Source organism: Pinus tabuliformis, chromosome 9, assembly GCF_031772625.1.
Source record: "Pinus tabuliformis cultivar Carrire ecotype Pingquan chromosome 9, CPIR1, whole genome shotgun sequence".
Taxonomy (NCBI): domain Eukaryota; kingdom Viridiplantae; phylum Streptophyta; class Pinopsida; order Pinales; family Pinaceae; genus Pinus; species Pinus tabuliformis.
In genome coordinates this window covers 1,022,363,793-1,022,380,688 of record NC_142307.1, presented here as the reverse complement: position 1 = coordinate 1,022,380,688, position 16,896 = coordinate 1,022,363,793, and the positions used below count along the sequence as shown (strand labels likewise).

Here is a 16,896-nt window from a genome sequence, read left to right as displayed (position 1 = left end):
TAGCATTGTCCAAAATTAACCAGATATGCTCTAGGAGCTTGATTTTTGTCTCTTGGGATTGAATAATGACATCTAGGCTCTGAATTCATGATTGGGGAGGACCAAAGACCACTCTAGACCCACCTTTCCTTCACTGCAAGTGCAAATATACACTTAGAATTAGAAGACAAATTTCCACATTTGAATGGAAATGATTGTTTTCTTATGAAATGTACATGTATTCTGTTACCAACGCTAAGTTTCCTTGAACACAATGATAAAAAGGGTGATCCATCAATGCAAAGTAGATTAGACCTAATTCTTGAATTTGTCCTTTCTTAGGATTTTAGTCACATGCATTGTTGTTGAAAAGATCAAATTTCCTTTTTCAAATAAAATTTTCATATTTTGCAAGAAGAGTATTGATTTACATTCTGCAAGTAGACTAGAAATTTTCATTTCTGCAATTTGCATAGTCTTTACATTCCTGCAACTAGAGTCATTCTTTACACCTGTATGAATAACACTTTCATGTTTGCTATTAGAATAATGTTTTCATTCCTGCAAATAGAGTAGAACTCTCTCTTTTCCATGCAATTTATTTCTTTAATCTAGTTGAAGGAGTGGCCTTTCTATGCTTTGATATGATCCATCGCTTGAAGGTGGCATGAGTATAACTTGACCTACGAACCCTAGGTTGATAATTAAAGTTGGTAGCCTTGGGAGTCTCAACATTCATGTTGAGATACTAAGGCTCATCAATAACTTCATTAAATGTAATATCAGTAATATAAACATCACCAAAAGAATATCAAAACAACATAAGGAATGATCATCAAGATACACATGCATAGCTCCCCCTGAGATCATATACCATTGATCTTGTAGACTTGATAGTCATCATTTGCTTTTCATGAGGCTATTTACTTCACATTTACTTTTGCAAACACTATTAGAAGTATCCTTTAAGAAAAATTACTATAGTAGGGGTTATCTTCCCTTACTCTGAATTTGAAGAAGGGGAGATAGATATCTTATTTTTGCTCGGATTCTTCTTAAGCACATATAGCTTGTTTGAATTTCTAAATCCTTTTGCTATAGTTTTCCCAACTATTTGTCTTACACTTAAAATGTTATCCTTTAGCCCATAAATCGCTCTATTGCGGCCTCAGAATTCTGTTACCGAAACATGGGGGATAACCACCCGTTCCGGACCTTAAGACAACTCCTTTTCCGTTTAAAGTGGTGGCTCCGACTAGGGATAATGGGACTAGTTTCCCAATGTGGGTTTTAAGATGAGAGTGGGTGGTTCATGAGTGTTTTGCAATAGAATAATGATAATCTAAGTGACTTATTCTATGATGAAATTTCCCTAACTTAACTTATTCTAATATAAACCTGGGTGTTCTTGTATGGTATGCGATCTACAAAGATATCCGTTTAACATGTGATAATAAATATTGAACACAATTAAATGGAGATGATAACATAAAAGATAATTCCTTTGACTAAATAGTTAGTCAAAGAAATTTATAAAATATATCGCATGTCTAATGAGTTATATATGAAAATCAAAACTTCAGTTATGGCATCATACAAAAGTGCAATTAATGCTTCACAGAAACAATAAATCTCACATATAATTCATGAAAATAAAGTTTTGCCACTAATTAAATGTAGACAGAATTATGCATACACGATAATAGTACCAGATGTATGAAGTCCTGCTCATTTGACAAATGACATAGACCAACTTCTTCCTTCAAATCAAATTGTCTCCCAAGAATACAGAAGTGCATCAACAAAGGAAAGTAGTCTGATATCTAAAAGAAAAGATCATGTTCCATCATTTCACCAAAGCATTCACAAACTTACAATAGTGCATTCTTTGCAAATGTTTTTGATAAAATTATGGACCCTTCTCTAAATGCATGAGAAGGGTATAAATGTTATTCTAGCTAAATGTACAAAAAAAGATTATACAAAATTTGAGGAGGTTTCAAACAACCTTCCTCCTACATACGTAACTAACTCCAAAAATAAACAGAGATCAACTAAGCAGAACTTTTTCTTGCCAGCCTTTACTCAGAGCAAAGTCAGAAATTTCTTTCGTATTACCCTCCTTCATGAGATCGGTAGCGAATAGGGTATGATTTACTTCCTTAATGATGTTCTTCGATACTCCAGCTCGGCCTATTTTATCCTAGCTTCCCAATCAATGAAGAGGATGTCTTTGTGAGTTTCCTCAATCTCGGGTAGATTGGCCTTCTTTCCATCTTCTGATTCTTTCCATTCAATGAAATCGGAGATTTTGGTGTTTAAATCATTAAACTCTATTCTCTTGTCAATGGCTTTGTCTGTGAGCTGGTTGCTAGTAATCAGGTAGGGAGTGATGTGTGACAGCTTCTCGCAGAAATACTCTTGCTGCTTGACTAGAAGAGAATTTAGTTCTAGAGCCTCTTTAATGAATTCCTCAGTAGTGGGAACATCCTTGTACCTGTCCATAGATTGTTGTAATTCTTGGATCTGCATGTTTTTTTTTCCGATAAGTCGGCTTCATGGTTTATTTTTAAGACTTCCATGTCCTACTGCAATTGTGTGAGTTGCTTGGTTGCATGTTTGTTTGCGCTTTCCTTTTCAGTCTCAAGCTCTTGTTCGAGCTGCACGATTCTTTCCTCCTTTTCCTTTAGTAGAGTAGACACCTCAGTAGCCTTATCCATAGACGCCAATGCGTATGCTCCTGTGAACTGTGATAGTCTATTCAAGTTCTCTGTTGGATTGAAAGGCATGTCCCTCTAAACAACGTCCATTGCCTCATCTCCAGGTGAGAATTCGGGTGCATCTACCCTTCTCCTTTTCATTTGACATTTGACTATAGCGTTGTGGAGAGGGCTATAGAATACATCAAGTGGAGGTATCTTCGTCACTTTCAGAACAATTTCTGATGTGGGCAGAGCAGGGATAATTTCAGCATGCTGGGATGTTGTTGTTTCTTGATCCATAGGTGTAGATTGTTCGCCGACAGACTTGGGCTCTGTATCTTGATGAATTTCCAGAGGAGTCTTGAATTCCTCTGTTTCTTGAGTATTTGGAGCTTTGGGAGTGTCTTGCAATTTTTGATTGAATTGATCTCGTTCTTGCTCCAAACTAGTTCCTTGGGCCTCTGAACTTGTCTCTGTGGTCGGGGTGTCCATTACTTATTTTTTGGCTAGCTTCCTACTAGACTCAGTCGTGTTGTTTGTATCCTGTATTTTCCCTATGTCTAGTGTATTCTTAGTTTTTACCTGAGAGTCCTTTTGATAACTAGGGGTTGCGTTATTGATAGTGTTACTTGGGGTAGGCTTATCCTCGGGCTTTAATAGATGCATTGGAATGACCTGGAGCCTCTCATTCCTGAATTCCTGAAATCTTTGAAAATCTTCAGGTTTCAGGTTCGCCTTTGCCCATTCAAGTGCTTGCTCGAAAGAAACTGCTGACTGTAACAAATCCTCAAAGTAATTATCTCCATGATTGTACGCCTTGAGCTTTAGTCTTGTAGTGACATTGTATGCCACTTTGTTTGGGTCGAATTGCCTTGTAGGCAATGTATGAAGCCTGAGGGCTTCCATTTGTGTTGATTCCTTAGTAGCATGAACAAAATTAGCTAAAGTAAAAGAGCCGCATTTGATAGGGAAAGTAGGCCATAATGACTTATTGCCATCTTTAAGAACTTTAGTCAGGCCCTTTCCTACAGTCTGGTAGGAAATCTCCCTTGCTAATAGCTTATCAGAAACATATAAAGGAAGGACATGTGGATCAGCAGTGCTACCAAAATCCCTAATGTAGGTGAACCATTCCTCAAAGAAATACTTGCCTACAACAAGAAGGTCTGATGCAGCTTATTGGGAAAACCTAGGGGCTTTCTCATTGAAAATCATTTGGTGTAGGGGCAACACAATAGAATGAAATATGTTATATAAGTGAGGTATGTAATGTGATTTCCATATTTTTTTATGACTGAGATGGATTGGGTAAGGATCTTGTATGGTCCATTTCCAACCCATGGTTGGAAATGTCGTGCAAAAATAGATAGCATCCATAATATAAGCACAGAAATAGAAGGGAGGGAGGTTATCTGAAGAGGAGGCTTTCTTTTGTTGATATTCAGTAATGGAGGTGGCTAAGTTGTCAGATATGATAGAAGGCCAATTCATGATATAGGAATTAACACAAGCATCGATCAAGGGAATCCATTCTATTGAAAACTTAGTGTTATTTGGAAGTCCATATAGTCTACATAACATTGATGCTGCATAATTGTAGGGGTTTTCCAAAGAGGCTATTGCATACATACCCGATTTGTCATACTTGAATTTGTTGTCTAACATTCTCCAAGTATAAATTAACTTGAAAAGGTCTGGATTATTCTTTGCGAAGTTAGCCACAAATGTGTTGTCGTAGATTTCCTACAGGTAAAGCATGTGATACATTGCCTTCAAGTATTTTGCCATGAATGATCCTATGAGCTCCATCCTTGAATTCTTGAACTGCCTATCTTCAATGATAAGGTTTTCGACCACCTATCTGATCATGCCTATGTAGGGGAGGATTTTAGCTCTTGCTCCTATCTTATGGAGGAAAGAACAGGAGACATCCCTGCATTGAGGTCCTAAAGGCTTTGTTGACCCAGCTGTTGCTCTCGTAACAATGATTTTAGGATGCTCGTCCTCCAGTATATTGTAAATTACTTCCCAAGTTGTTGTGCCTCCAGCTGTATCACAGACTGTATCAGCAAAGATAGGAGCCATCTCTGTATCCTCTGTCTCAACAACGGTCTTCTTAGTTTGCTTCTACATCACCTTTCTTAAGGACATGTCTTTTGTCACTTGCTTGAAATAGACAAGATATATCAGCGTAGACAATATCAATTAATTAAGATTGAAATCCTCTGTGAAATGACTTTGGATCGTGAGAAAGGTTTTTATGAGATATTTGATTATAACTACCCATAACCTGGAAAATGATTATCCTCCCTCGGGCCGCTAAACATTAAATAACTTGTCAACTCGTTTGTTCTTATTATTTAAAACATAATTATTCCACACGCTTTACCTCCTTAATCACAGATCGTGGTCTTTAAAGGGGTACCATATAATGCTTATCAGATACATCGAGAGAAATGCGATTGTGAAAATCACAATATCGCATTTCGCAAATCGCTAACGTTTGTCCTAAGGCATGTTCAAGTTTTTTGCGAATTGTGAAATGTGATTGCGTAATGACAAGATGAGGTTATCGTAGCGGGAGACCTTTTTGCATATCGCAATTTCGTAAAGGTATTATAAAATAGTGATGTGGAAAAGCGCGATATGCGATATAAGTTTCCTCCTTAGCTTATTTTGCAAGGTTTGCTAAGTTTTTTATTTAGAGTTAGGCATTATTATCCTAGGTTTAAAATTTTAAAAAGGGTCCCCATTTATAACTCAAATGCTAGTTATTGTTAGTTAAAAATGGGGGGGTTGTTTCGTAGTACAACAATTGGCAATTCACTTTGGAGAACCAGTTATCTCTCGGTAATTTTCTGAAATTTCTAAAAACTTTCAAAGTAATTGGAGTTATAAGAATAATGATTTCATGAGTTATAAGGTAAAAAACATTTCTCTTGAACCACCATTACTTGTTGAGGCCCATCTGCTTAATTACTTCACCCTTGTAATGATAGAAATATAAATGTTAGCATCATCCAATAATAAGGTTTAAAGTAATATAGTAGGTGCCTCCTATAGATTATTTTTTTGGTTTTTTACTCATTTATCACAGATAGAGCCTCTGCTACCAGCAAGCGTTCATAGCCTCGACAGGGTTACCTTTTAACCAACAATGACCCATTATCCCATCTATATGAATTTTCAGATTTCAAAATGATATTCATTTGAATTGAATCTCACTTGGAATTTGTCCCCTTTTTTTTTACCTTCTGAGTGTAATCTTTTTTTTTTAAAAGACATTGTCTAGGCATGGTAACCTACAGATGACAATGACATTCAACGGTTGTAAATAAACTGAACAAGATGGCTCTTGATGAGACCCATTGTCTTCTGATCAAGAAGATCATTAGCTATTACCCTGTTTTGATATGCAGTATTGGTAATATCATTTTTAATTACTTCCCTATGAACATGGTAAACAAGCTCGTAATGAGACTCTTTATCTTTTAAGTTTTTAAATTTTAGAAATACACTCTGAAAAAGGAAAATTTTAATAGATGGGGTGGGTCATTGCCCTTTTTAAGGGTCATGGGTGATAATGATAGAGTTTTTAAGATACTGATCTACAGGAAGTCCTTGCTAGGTTAAAGATTATTTTCTTGACTGATAACAAAACCTTCATATCCTATAAAGATAAGAGTTTTTTCGTAAAATAAATGTTTTTAAGCAAGATCAAGTTTTTCCAAAGAGATGAAGTTTATTTTAGTACTCAAATGTCCTAATTGTTCCTTTTAACTCCTATTTTCTTATAAAAGTGAAAAATCAGAAATGTTATCAAAGACTTATTTTGAAAAGCCAGGAGTAAATACTAGTTAACCATTATTTTCCTAAAAAACAATATATTACAAAATTAGAAGAGGTTATCTCCTAAGAAAAGTACCTTTTCAATATTTGCCCATTAACGGGCAAAGAATCTTTCCTACTAGACAAGTCTTGTAAAAGAAACGTTGATTGTCCAATTTTTTCAATAATTTGAAAAGGGCCAAGCCATAGTCTTTGGAATTTGGTATGTCTACCTTTTTCCTCATGTGCCTTGTCCCATTTCAGAACTAAGTCACCTACTTCAAGGGATTTTTGACTGGAAGAAGTTGTATCAAAAGAAGCTTTGACTAATTGTTGATGATGGAAGTGGGTTGCTTTAGCCTTTTCTCTTTCTTCTTCGAGTTTGAGAATTTGAAATTGTCTAGCCTAGAGAGAAGATGAAGGGCTTTCATTGATAAATTGTACTAGGGAAAGAGATGGGATTGCTACATTTGTGGGAAGAACAACTTCTTTTCCATAAACTAAAGCAAAAGGAGAAGAACCAATAGAGGCTTTCTGAGTAATCTTGTCTGCCCATAGAGAAAATGTTAATGCTTTATGCCAATTCCTGTGATTTTGATCAATAGTTCTTTTGATAATTCTGATGAGGTTTTTGTTTGTTGATTTTTCTAATCCATTACCTTGAGGATAATAATTAGCTGAATATTTTAACTTGAAACCTCGCTTAAGAGCAAATTCTACCATTGTATTTCCAGAAAAGTAAGATGCATTGTCAAACATTAAAGCTGAGGGTAAGCCAAACTGGGTAATTATGTACTAATCAATGAAATCTGTGATGTTTTCTGTATTAGCTATCTTTAATGGGACAGATTCTATGCACTTAGTAAAGTAATTAGTAGTTGTAAGGATGTACCTATGCTACTTGGAAGAGTTAGGAATAATCTCACCAATTATATCTAATCCCTATTGTTCAAATGGTTATTGGATGTTAACTGGTTGTAAAGGAAATGTTGGATTTCTTTCTCTTCCGGCCGTGGTTTGACAAGTTTTGCACTTCCTTGCATATTCATGTGCATCTTTAAATACCATTGGCCAGTAATATCCTGCATGCAAGATTTTGTGAGCAGTGGTATTTCATCCAAAATTTTCTCCTGCTAGTCCATCATGTAATTCTTGCATGACCTTCTGAGCTTCAAGTTTCTCTAAGCATCTTAGCAATACTGAATCATAATTCTTCCTAAAAAATATGTCATTGACTAGCTCATATTGATTTGACTTCAATCTTAAAGCTCGCTTTGTTTTATAATTAAGGTGCATAGGAGCATATCCGTTTTTAAGATAAAATTTCAAATCAGCATATTGTGATTGCGTATCATTGAGGCTTACCTCTAATATTTGCACTTTATTACCTTGATCTTCTTCTGATGGCAACTGTGAAGCTCCTGTTAACATCCTGCAAAAACCTTGGCCCCTAACAATTTTAGCTGGTCGGATTTCTACATCATATTCTTGGAGTGCAGTTACCCAATTAGCTCTTTTCTCCCCTACTTCTCTTTGAATCAGTAGTTGTCTTACTGTAGGGTAGGGTACAACTATCTTTGTATGGGTTTTAAGAAGAAAAGGTATGAAATGCTTCAGATTTTTAAAGACAGCAAATGTTTGTTTCTCTATAGCTGAATAATTTAATTATGCACCTTGTAAGTTAGAACTAAAAAAGGAGATGGGTGCCTCGACATTTTCATCGTTCAGCTGTGTCAAAACTGCAGCATACGAAGTATCAGGTGAAAAAGTATATAATGCAAATGGTTTGAGAAAGTCAGGAGTTGTTAATGAATGGGAATTAATAATGGCTTTCTTTATCAACTCAAATGATTATCTTTCATCCTTGTTCCATCTGAAAACTGCATTTTTTTCTTATCATCACTTGAAGGGGTAAGCCTATTTGTGAAAAATCTGGGACGAATCGTTCAACAAAATTTATTTGGCCTAGGAATGATTGCATGTTGTTCTTATTGTGTGCGAGGGGAAATTTTTCTATTTATTGGACTCTATCAAGATCGATGTAAATTCCCTTTCTTGAATACTATAAACCCAAGGAGTTTGCCTTCTGGTAAAGCAAAATAAGATTTTTTAGGGTTTAAGGAAATGCCATATTTCATGCATCTTTCAAAGATGTGCTTGAGGTCACTTAAATGATTGTTCCTATCCCTGGAATAGACTATGATATCATCCAAGTAAATAACAACCAATTTATTGATTATACCTCTAAAGGCAATGTCCATAGCATGTTGAAATGTGGCACCATCATTTATGAGTCCAAAAGGCTTTTTCTGGTAGGCATATGTTCCCCACTTGGTCCTGAATGTTGTCTTTAATCTATCATCTGGATGCACAAGGATTTGATTATATCTTGAGAATCCATCTAGAAAAGACATTAATTCGGAACCTGCAACTGATTGCAGTACCTGTTCCATAGTAGGCAAAGGAAAATTATCCTTTTGGCAAGCTTTGTTTAGGTTTCTAAAATCAATGCAGATCCTAATATCACTGTTCTTTTTCCTCATAGGTACCATATTCGATACCCATTTAGAATGCCTGACAGGGAAGATTATCTTGGCCTTCAAAAGCTTGTTCAATTTCGATTTAATTTGACTTTCAAGGTTCGGGTGAATTTTTCGAAGCTTCTGCTGAACTGGTTTTTCATTTGAAGTCATGGGTATGGTATGTTGAATTATAGAGGTATCATAGGTTTTGAGATCTGCATAATCCCAAGCGAAGACACCTTTATATGTTTTCAATAACTTGATGAATGATACTCTTTCTTGAGATGTTAGGTCAAGATATTTTGAGGTTTCTCATTTGATCCTAGGTTTACTACTTCAAATCTCAAAGTACAACTTTGAGTTTTGGAGTTAGTAATTTTCTTAAATCTATCCTTCAAATCATAAAGATCTTCCATCTTAACCATAGACATAGGAATTGGGTTTAGATCAAGATTATGTTTTATTTCTATATCATGCTCATGCTCGTCTATGATCTGCCCTTCATATGATCCTTCTGATGCAATGAAATTTACTATATCTGCATCATTATTGAATACTCTTCAATTTGTTATATTGTCGGGAATAGATGGCCTAAATATCAATTCTATTGAAAATCTGTCTGGACTAAAGTCTTCTGATGGTATAAGTCTAGATGCCACATTGGCAAGTACGTCAGCACTTGTGTTCTGGATTCTAGGGATTGAAGAAATGTTGAAAGCAGAAACATGAGAAGTCAATTTCTGAGCTAAAGATTGATAGTGTTTAAGATGCCCAGAAACACAATGAATTATATTTCTCACCTATTTCACAATTATTTCAGAGTCACCATAGACTCGAAGTTATTTGACAATAATACCGATGGCTTTATACAGTCCTTGGATCAGTGCTTCATATTCAGCAATATTATTAGTACACTGAAATTCAAGTCTGCAGGCCAGCATAATTTTCTCTCCTTGTGGATTGATCAAAATGCATCTTGTACCTGCACCGTCTTCTGATTTAGAACCATCAAAATAGAGAGTCTAGAACAAAGAGTCATTATAAACTTCATCAACTAAATTTAAACACTTGGAAGCATTTGTTTGTGAGAAATTCTCAATTTGAGAACCTACAGCATTATCTAAAAAGGGAGACTTCTGAGAATTAAAATATCCTAAAGAGGACTCAGCTGAGTAATTTCCAATGATGTTATTAGTTAAGGCAATAGGTTCATTTCTTCCCTCAAGGTCTGTGACTGTATATTTCATGAATTTTTCTTGGTCTACCCTGATTTGGTTTGGTTTACCATTGTGTGGAAACCACATGTGAGACCAATCAGTTGCAAAATAACCATGCAACTTTTCAGACCAATCCCTACTGAGAATCAAACCATAAAATTCAGGGATATCAGCCACCAATATATCAATTATTTGTGAAACTTTTGGATTAGAGGAAAGCCTAATTGAAACTGATGTTATTTCTCCAAGTACCTCTACTTTCGTCCTGTCTAACTGAACTATGTGTACTGCAGATTTTTGAGGTGTAATGTTCAATTTAGTACACACAACCCTTGGCATTATGTTTGAGGAGGCTCCTGAGTCAACAAGCATTTTATGAACATTCCTATTGAAAATTTCATAAGCAAGGAGAAAGGGAGGAACATGAGAAATAGACCTATCACCAATCAGAACTAGATCTGAGGGATCTACTTTATTTGAGGATGAAGGAGGTCTTCCCATATTGTAGGCAGCTTGAGAAACTACAGAAGATGGCAGGGGGATACTGGAACTGCTTTCGATTCTCTTAACAGGTTTTTCTGTTGTTGTTTGAGTTTAGTAAGCTCATGAAATGTGATATTAGCTCTGGTATTTTTCATGTCTTCCACTATATTGTATTCGACCGTATCCGAGATTACCAACGTTTTTGAGGCATCCAGGGAGTCTGGACGAATAGGGTCAATTTGGATGGTCTTAGATTTCTTAGTTACTATTTTCTCTTTTGCAGGAGTAGCAGCCTTTTTCTTTTGATTTGTGGTAGACGTGTCAGGAGAATTTTTGCTTCTGGTAGTTACTGGCATTGCTTGTGCCTCTTCTTCAGTTGGGAGAATAAAATCCCACATCCCATTTAGTTCAATTTCTTCTTCTATTTCAACTTCTTCATTGTTTGGTGAATATTCTCTTGGTTCTTGGTCAGATTTAGCATTTGAAATGGTGTTTGGAGGTTGTGATGCAGAAGAGGAGTTATTTTTAAATGATCGGAAAGGTCTTTTAGGAGCAGAAGATCCAATGACCTGTTTTTTAATTTCTACCATTTCAATAGACATTGTTTTGAACACTTTCTGAAGGTCTTCCAGATCGAAAGGGTCTTTTGAAGTTTTCTTCTTAGAGTCATATTTAAACGTTACTTTCTTGGTCTTCCTCTCATCTGTTTGTGATCTTTTTTCCAAAGCTATGATTCTTCTTTCTACAGACAAGGCATCTTTCATGTTTTTTACAAGGGTAACCTTATTGGTTCTATCTACAAAGGTTGTAATATTAGAAGGAAGAGATGATATGTTGAAATCTTTGATCTTTTCATCTGTATTAGCTTTAAAATTAGAAAGATCATTGATCAAGAATGCTATGACTCTATCATCACCAAATTTTGCAAGAAATACTTCTTGAAAAGTATCCCAGTCTCTAATTGAACCTGCTGGAAGGGAAAAATACCAAGATCCAACAGATCCTTGGAAAGTATAAGGAAACAGTCTGATTACAACATCTTCATGTGCAACCCCATTGAGATTCATGGCTAACATAAAATTGTTTAGATGTTCTTCGGTCGGGAGAGCATCGTCAGGATTATACTTAGGCAACCATTTTTCTGGATTTTTTGGGAGTGAATTTGGATTTGCAACCAAGACAACACTAGGATTTGTCCAAGGTTGAGCAGGTTGATTGGCCATAACTTGAGTTGAGGACTGATAAAATGGGAAGGTCAGTCCAGAAGTAGGTATAGATGGTGAAGAACCTACTACTAGGTTAGTACCAATAATTGTAGTACTAACGGGGGAAGTGGATATTTGAGAAGTAGTGGATTGAGTAGAAGTGGATGAAGGAATAGATAGGTGGAAAGGTGATGTGATCTCGCTAGTATCTGATTTAGATACTGATGAAATGATTTTCCTACGTCGTGGGGGGATAGGGAACTCGAAAAGAGTGACCCCAAGTTTCTCACTTTGCAGTCTAGTCAATACACCAATTTGTTGTAATAAGGAGGTAACACTTTCTTCAGATAATTCGGGTCTCTCTGGCTTCTCAGTTGAAATGGACATCTGTTCCAATTTCTGTATCAAAGAATGAACTTCGGGAGATTCGGTAATATAATTTGGAGATGGTTGTTGTCTTACTACTTCAGGAGACGAGGGAGATGTTTCTACAACTTCAGATTTCTGGTCCGGGGATTCTGAACGAGATCTAGAAGGTATAGAAGTGGTGGAGGGGTTTTGACTCTTGTGAATGCTTTACCAGTGATCTTTAGGTTTATATTCCATTCATAGCTGAAGGCCCTCCCTCTAGCACCAAAATGTTGCAGCCTCAGAATTCTGTTGCCGAAACATGGGGGATAACCGCCTGGTTCAGACCTTAAGACAGGTCCTTTTTTGTTTAAAGTGGTGGCTCCGACTGGGAATAATGGGACCAGTTTCCCAATGTGGTTTTTAAGATGAGAGTGGGTGGTTCATGATTTTTTTGCAATAGAATAATGATAATCTAAGTGACTTATTCTATGATGCAATTTCCCTAACCTAACTTATTCTAATATAAACCCGGGTGTTCTTGTATGGTATGAAATCTACAAAGATATCCGTTTAACATGTGATAATAAAGATTGAACACAATTAAATGGAGATGATAACATAAAAGATAATTCCTTTGACTAAATAGTTAGTCAAAGAAATTTATAAAATATATCGCATGTCTAATGAGTTATATATGAAAATCAAAACTTCAGTTATGGCATCATATAAAAGTGTAATTAATGCTTCACAGAAACAATAAATATCACATATAATTCATGAAAATAAAGTTTTGCCACTAATTAAATGTAGACAGAATTATGCATACACGATAATAGTACCAGATGTATGAAGCCCTGCTCATTTGACAAATGACATAGACCAACTTCTTCCTTCAAATCAAATTGTTTCCCAAGAATACAGAAGTGCATCAACAAAGGAAAGTAGTATGATATCTAAAAGAAAAGATCATGTTCCATCATTTCACCAAATCTTTCACAAACTTACAATAGTGCATTCTTTGCAAATGTTTTTTATAAAATTCTGGACCCTTCTCTAAATGCATGAGAAGGGTATAAATACTATTCTAGCTAAATGTGCAAAAATAGATTATACAAAATTTGAAGAGGTTTCAAACAACCTTCCTCCTACATAGGTAAATAACTCCAAAAATAAATAGAGATCAACTAAACAGAACTAAGAGGATGACTTGTTGTCTGCCAGCTTGTCCTTTAAATCGCAAATATCGATCATCGGTTGAATTTGAGGAGGTGGCCCGAAATGAGATTTGAGTTGTCCTATAAAGATTGCATCAGCAAGAGGTGGAAGCATCCTTTGAGTCGCATGAAGGGAACAGTTGAGGGTCATAATCTGGCTATGTGGCTTGACCAGATATTGCCAATACGACTCCCAGTTAGTCGTAGTCAGTTTTGTAATTGCATCTCTTTGATTCCCCACTTTTTCTTACCAGCCTTTACTCAGAGCAGTTAAGTCATGCATTTATTTCATATTACCCTCCTTCATGAGATTGGTAGAGAACATGGTATGATTTACTACCTTAATGATGTTCTTCGATACTCCAGCTGCCCTTGTGACTGCCAACTAGGCCTATTTTATTCTCGCATCCCAATCAGTGAAGAGGATGTCTTTGTGAGTTTCCTCAATCTCAGGTAGATTGGCCTTCTTTCCATCTTATGATTCCTGCCATTCAATGAAATCAAATATTTTGGTGTTTAAATCATTAAACTTTGTTCTTCGTTCAAAGGCTTTGTCTGTGAGTTGGTCGCTAGTAATCAGGTAGGGAGTGATGTGTGACAGCTTCTGTCAAAAATACTCTTGCTGCTTGACTAGAAGATAATTTAGTTCTAGAGACTCTTTAATGATTTCCTCAGTAGTGGGAACATCCTTGTACCTGTCCATAGATTGTTGTAATTCTTGGAGCTGCACGTTTTTTTCCGATAAGTCAACTCCATGGCTTATTTTTAAGACTTCCATGTCCTGCTACAATTGTGCGAGCTGCTCGACTGCATGTTTGTTTGCGCTTGCTTTTTCTGTCTCGAGCTCTTGTTCGAGTTGTGTGGTTCTTTCCTCCTTTTCCTTTAGCAAAGTAGACACCTCAATAGCCTTATCCATAGTTGTCGACGTGTATGCTCCAGTGAACTGTGTCAATCTAATCAATTTCTCGACCGGATTGAAAGGCGTGTCCTTCCAAACAACGTCCACTGGCTCATCTCCAGGTGATGATTTAGTGCATCTACCCTTCTCCTTTTCCTTTGCCTTCTAACTACAGCCTTGTGGAGAGGGCTATAGAATACATCAAGTGGAGGTATCTCCGTCACTTTCAGAACAATTTCTGATGTGGGCAGAGTAGGGATAATTTCAACATGTTGGGATGTTGTTGTTTCTTGATCCATAGGTGTAGACTATTCGCCAATAGACTTAGGCTCTGTATCTTGATGAAATTTCAAAGGAGTCTTGAATTCCTCTATTTCTTAAGTATTTGGAGCTTTGGGAGTGTCTTGCAATTTCTGATTGAATTGATCCCATTCCTACTCCAAACTAGTGCCTTGGGCCTCTAAACTTGTCTCTATGGCCGGGGTGTCCATTACTTGTTTTTCGGTTGGCTTCCTACTGGACTCGGCCATGTTGTCTATATCCTAGATTTTCCATGTGTCTGGTGTATTCTCAGTGTTTACCTGAGATTCCTTTTGAGAGCTAGGGGCTATGCTATCAATAGTGTTACATGGGGTAGGCTTATCCTCGGGCTTTAATAGAAGCATTGGAATGACCCGGAGCCTCTCATTCCTGAATTCTTGAAATCTTTGAAAATCTTCGGGTTTCAAGTTTTCCTTTGCCCATTCAAGTGCTTGCTCGAAAGAAACTGTTGGTTGTAACAAATCCTCAAAGTAATTATCTCCATGATTGTACGCCTTGAGCTTTAGTCCTGTAGTGGCATTGTATGCCACTTTGTTTGGGTCGAATTGCCCTGTAGGCAATTTATGAAGCCTGAGGGCTTCCATTTGTGTTGATTCCTTAGTAGTGTTAACACCCAGGTTGTTCCCTTTGACTCCCAAGGGAATACTGCCGGGGTAACCACTAACCAAACTTTGGATTACAGGCCCTAGCCTACCTGTAATCGGAGAGGGCTCTCTCTTTGAGGTTTAACTTTGTTTTGTGAAGATTTTAGGCTAGTTATGAGGTCAGATTGTATTTGAGATTTTGGTTGTGAACTGTTGTTTTGAGAAGGACATGAAATGTTTAAAGAGAATTTAGTCCATTGGGTATATGGGGTCAGAAAGTTGAGAGGGTCCTGGTGTCTGTGATGAAGAAAGCTTTACTGCAAAGCTAGATAGCCATTCATGATACAACTTTTGATTTATAAATAAAACAGTAAGACATAGAGTTTCTACACAGTGTGACAATAAGTTGAAGAGCAGATTCTACTCAGTAGCATTTAAGAATTACTGGACAGAAACTATTAAAGATTTAGGGTAAGTTGGAGCATTTAAGAATTCCAACCAGACAACTAAATCCGAAGAAAACATTCATAACAAGAAAAGATTGAATTCAGGGTGTCTCCATGGACAAATCCTGAGTTAGTCTTTTTCTTCCTTGCTAATTCTAGATCACGTACATCAGATATAAATTAAACAGAAGATAAAAAAAAAACAGAGTTAGAGAAGACTTATTGTATCATGCCATAACACCAGAATTCTGCAGCATTCAATAATTCCAACACAGCATACATCAGATGGACTCAACTTCTGAAAACCCAAAGCTTCTTTGTATTATTTCTCCATAATCATACAGTTGAGTTCTCTTTCTTGAACAACAGAAGTAAACAACAACCCCCAAATGAGCTGCGCGGGGGTGAATATATACAAAAATATCATGTAAAATATATGAAGTAAGAGTTATTGAGCAGTAATTGTTTATATCAACTTTTACAATATAGTGGTTACAAATTTAAAGCCTCTGGCACAGGTATACAACAGCTGTCTGTTGTTTGTCAGATTTGTTTTACTTTTGGGCCCATGGGCCGGCTGAGCTCTTCCTCGACGGTTTGTGTTGTCTTTTCGCTTCTTTGCTGACACGCTGGCACAGTCACCTCTCAAAAGGCTTATCTTTAATCTCCTCAACTGCTTGCTGGTTGCTGTGGGATGCTTTTAATCTGAATATTCAATTTAATCAAAGCAGAGTCCTGATCATGTTCGTCCACCATTCATCAGTAGGCATTTGGTGCCTCTGCATCTTGTGTAATGTTTCATCAGCATCTGTATATTTGTAGTAATTAGGGGGCACTGCAAACAGATGGTTGATTTCATGTTCTATATAAAACAGATTTTCTAGTTTATCATACAATTCTTGTCCTGTAGGCGGCCCAGTTCCTTCTGAAGTGCTAGATGAGGTAATCAACTGATCAGTGATGTAGTTGTTGACTCTTTTTGCATATTTCTCATGAGACAATAGCCTTCCTGCGCTGTTTACTAAACTGGGGAGTCCCCTGTCATATAATGTTGTGATCTTGGCACCAAAAGTATTTACCTCTGCTTGAATATCCTGACATTTTCTTTCTAGTGCCTGTACATAGTTTCTGAGGGTGAGTACCCTT

At 36.6% G+C, this 16,896-nt stretch overlaps 1 pseudogene; it reads right to left on the bottom strand.

The window, feature by feature from the left end:
• Positions 1-15,304, bottom strand: part of LOC149152187 (iron-sulfur cluster assembly SufBD family protein ycf24 pseudogene) — a 111,246-nt pseudogene extending 95,942 nt beyond the window's left edge.
• Positions 15,305-16,896: the final 1,592 nt, after the last annotated feature.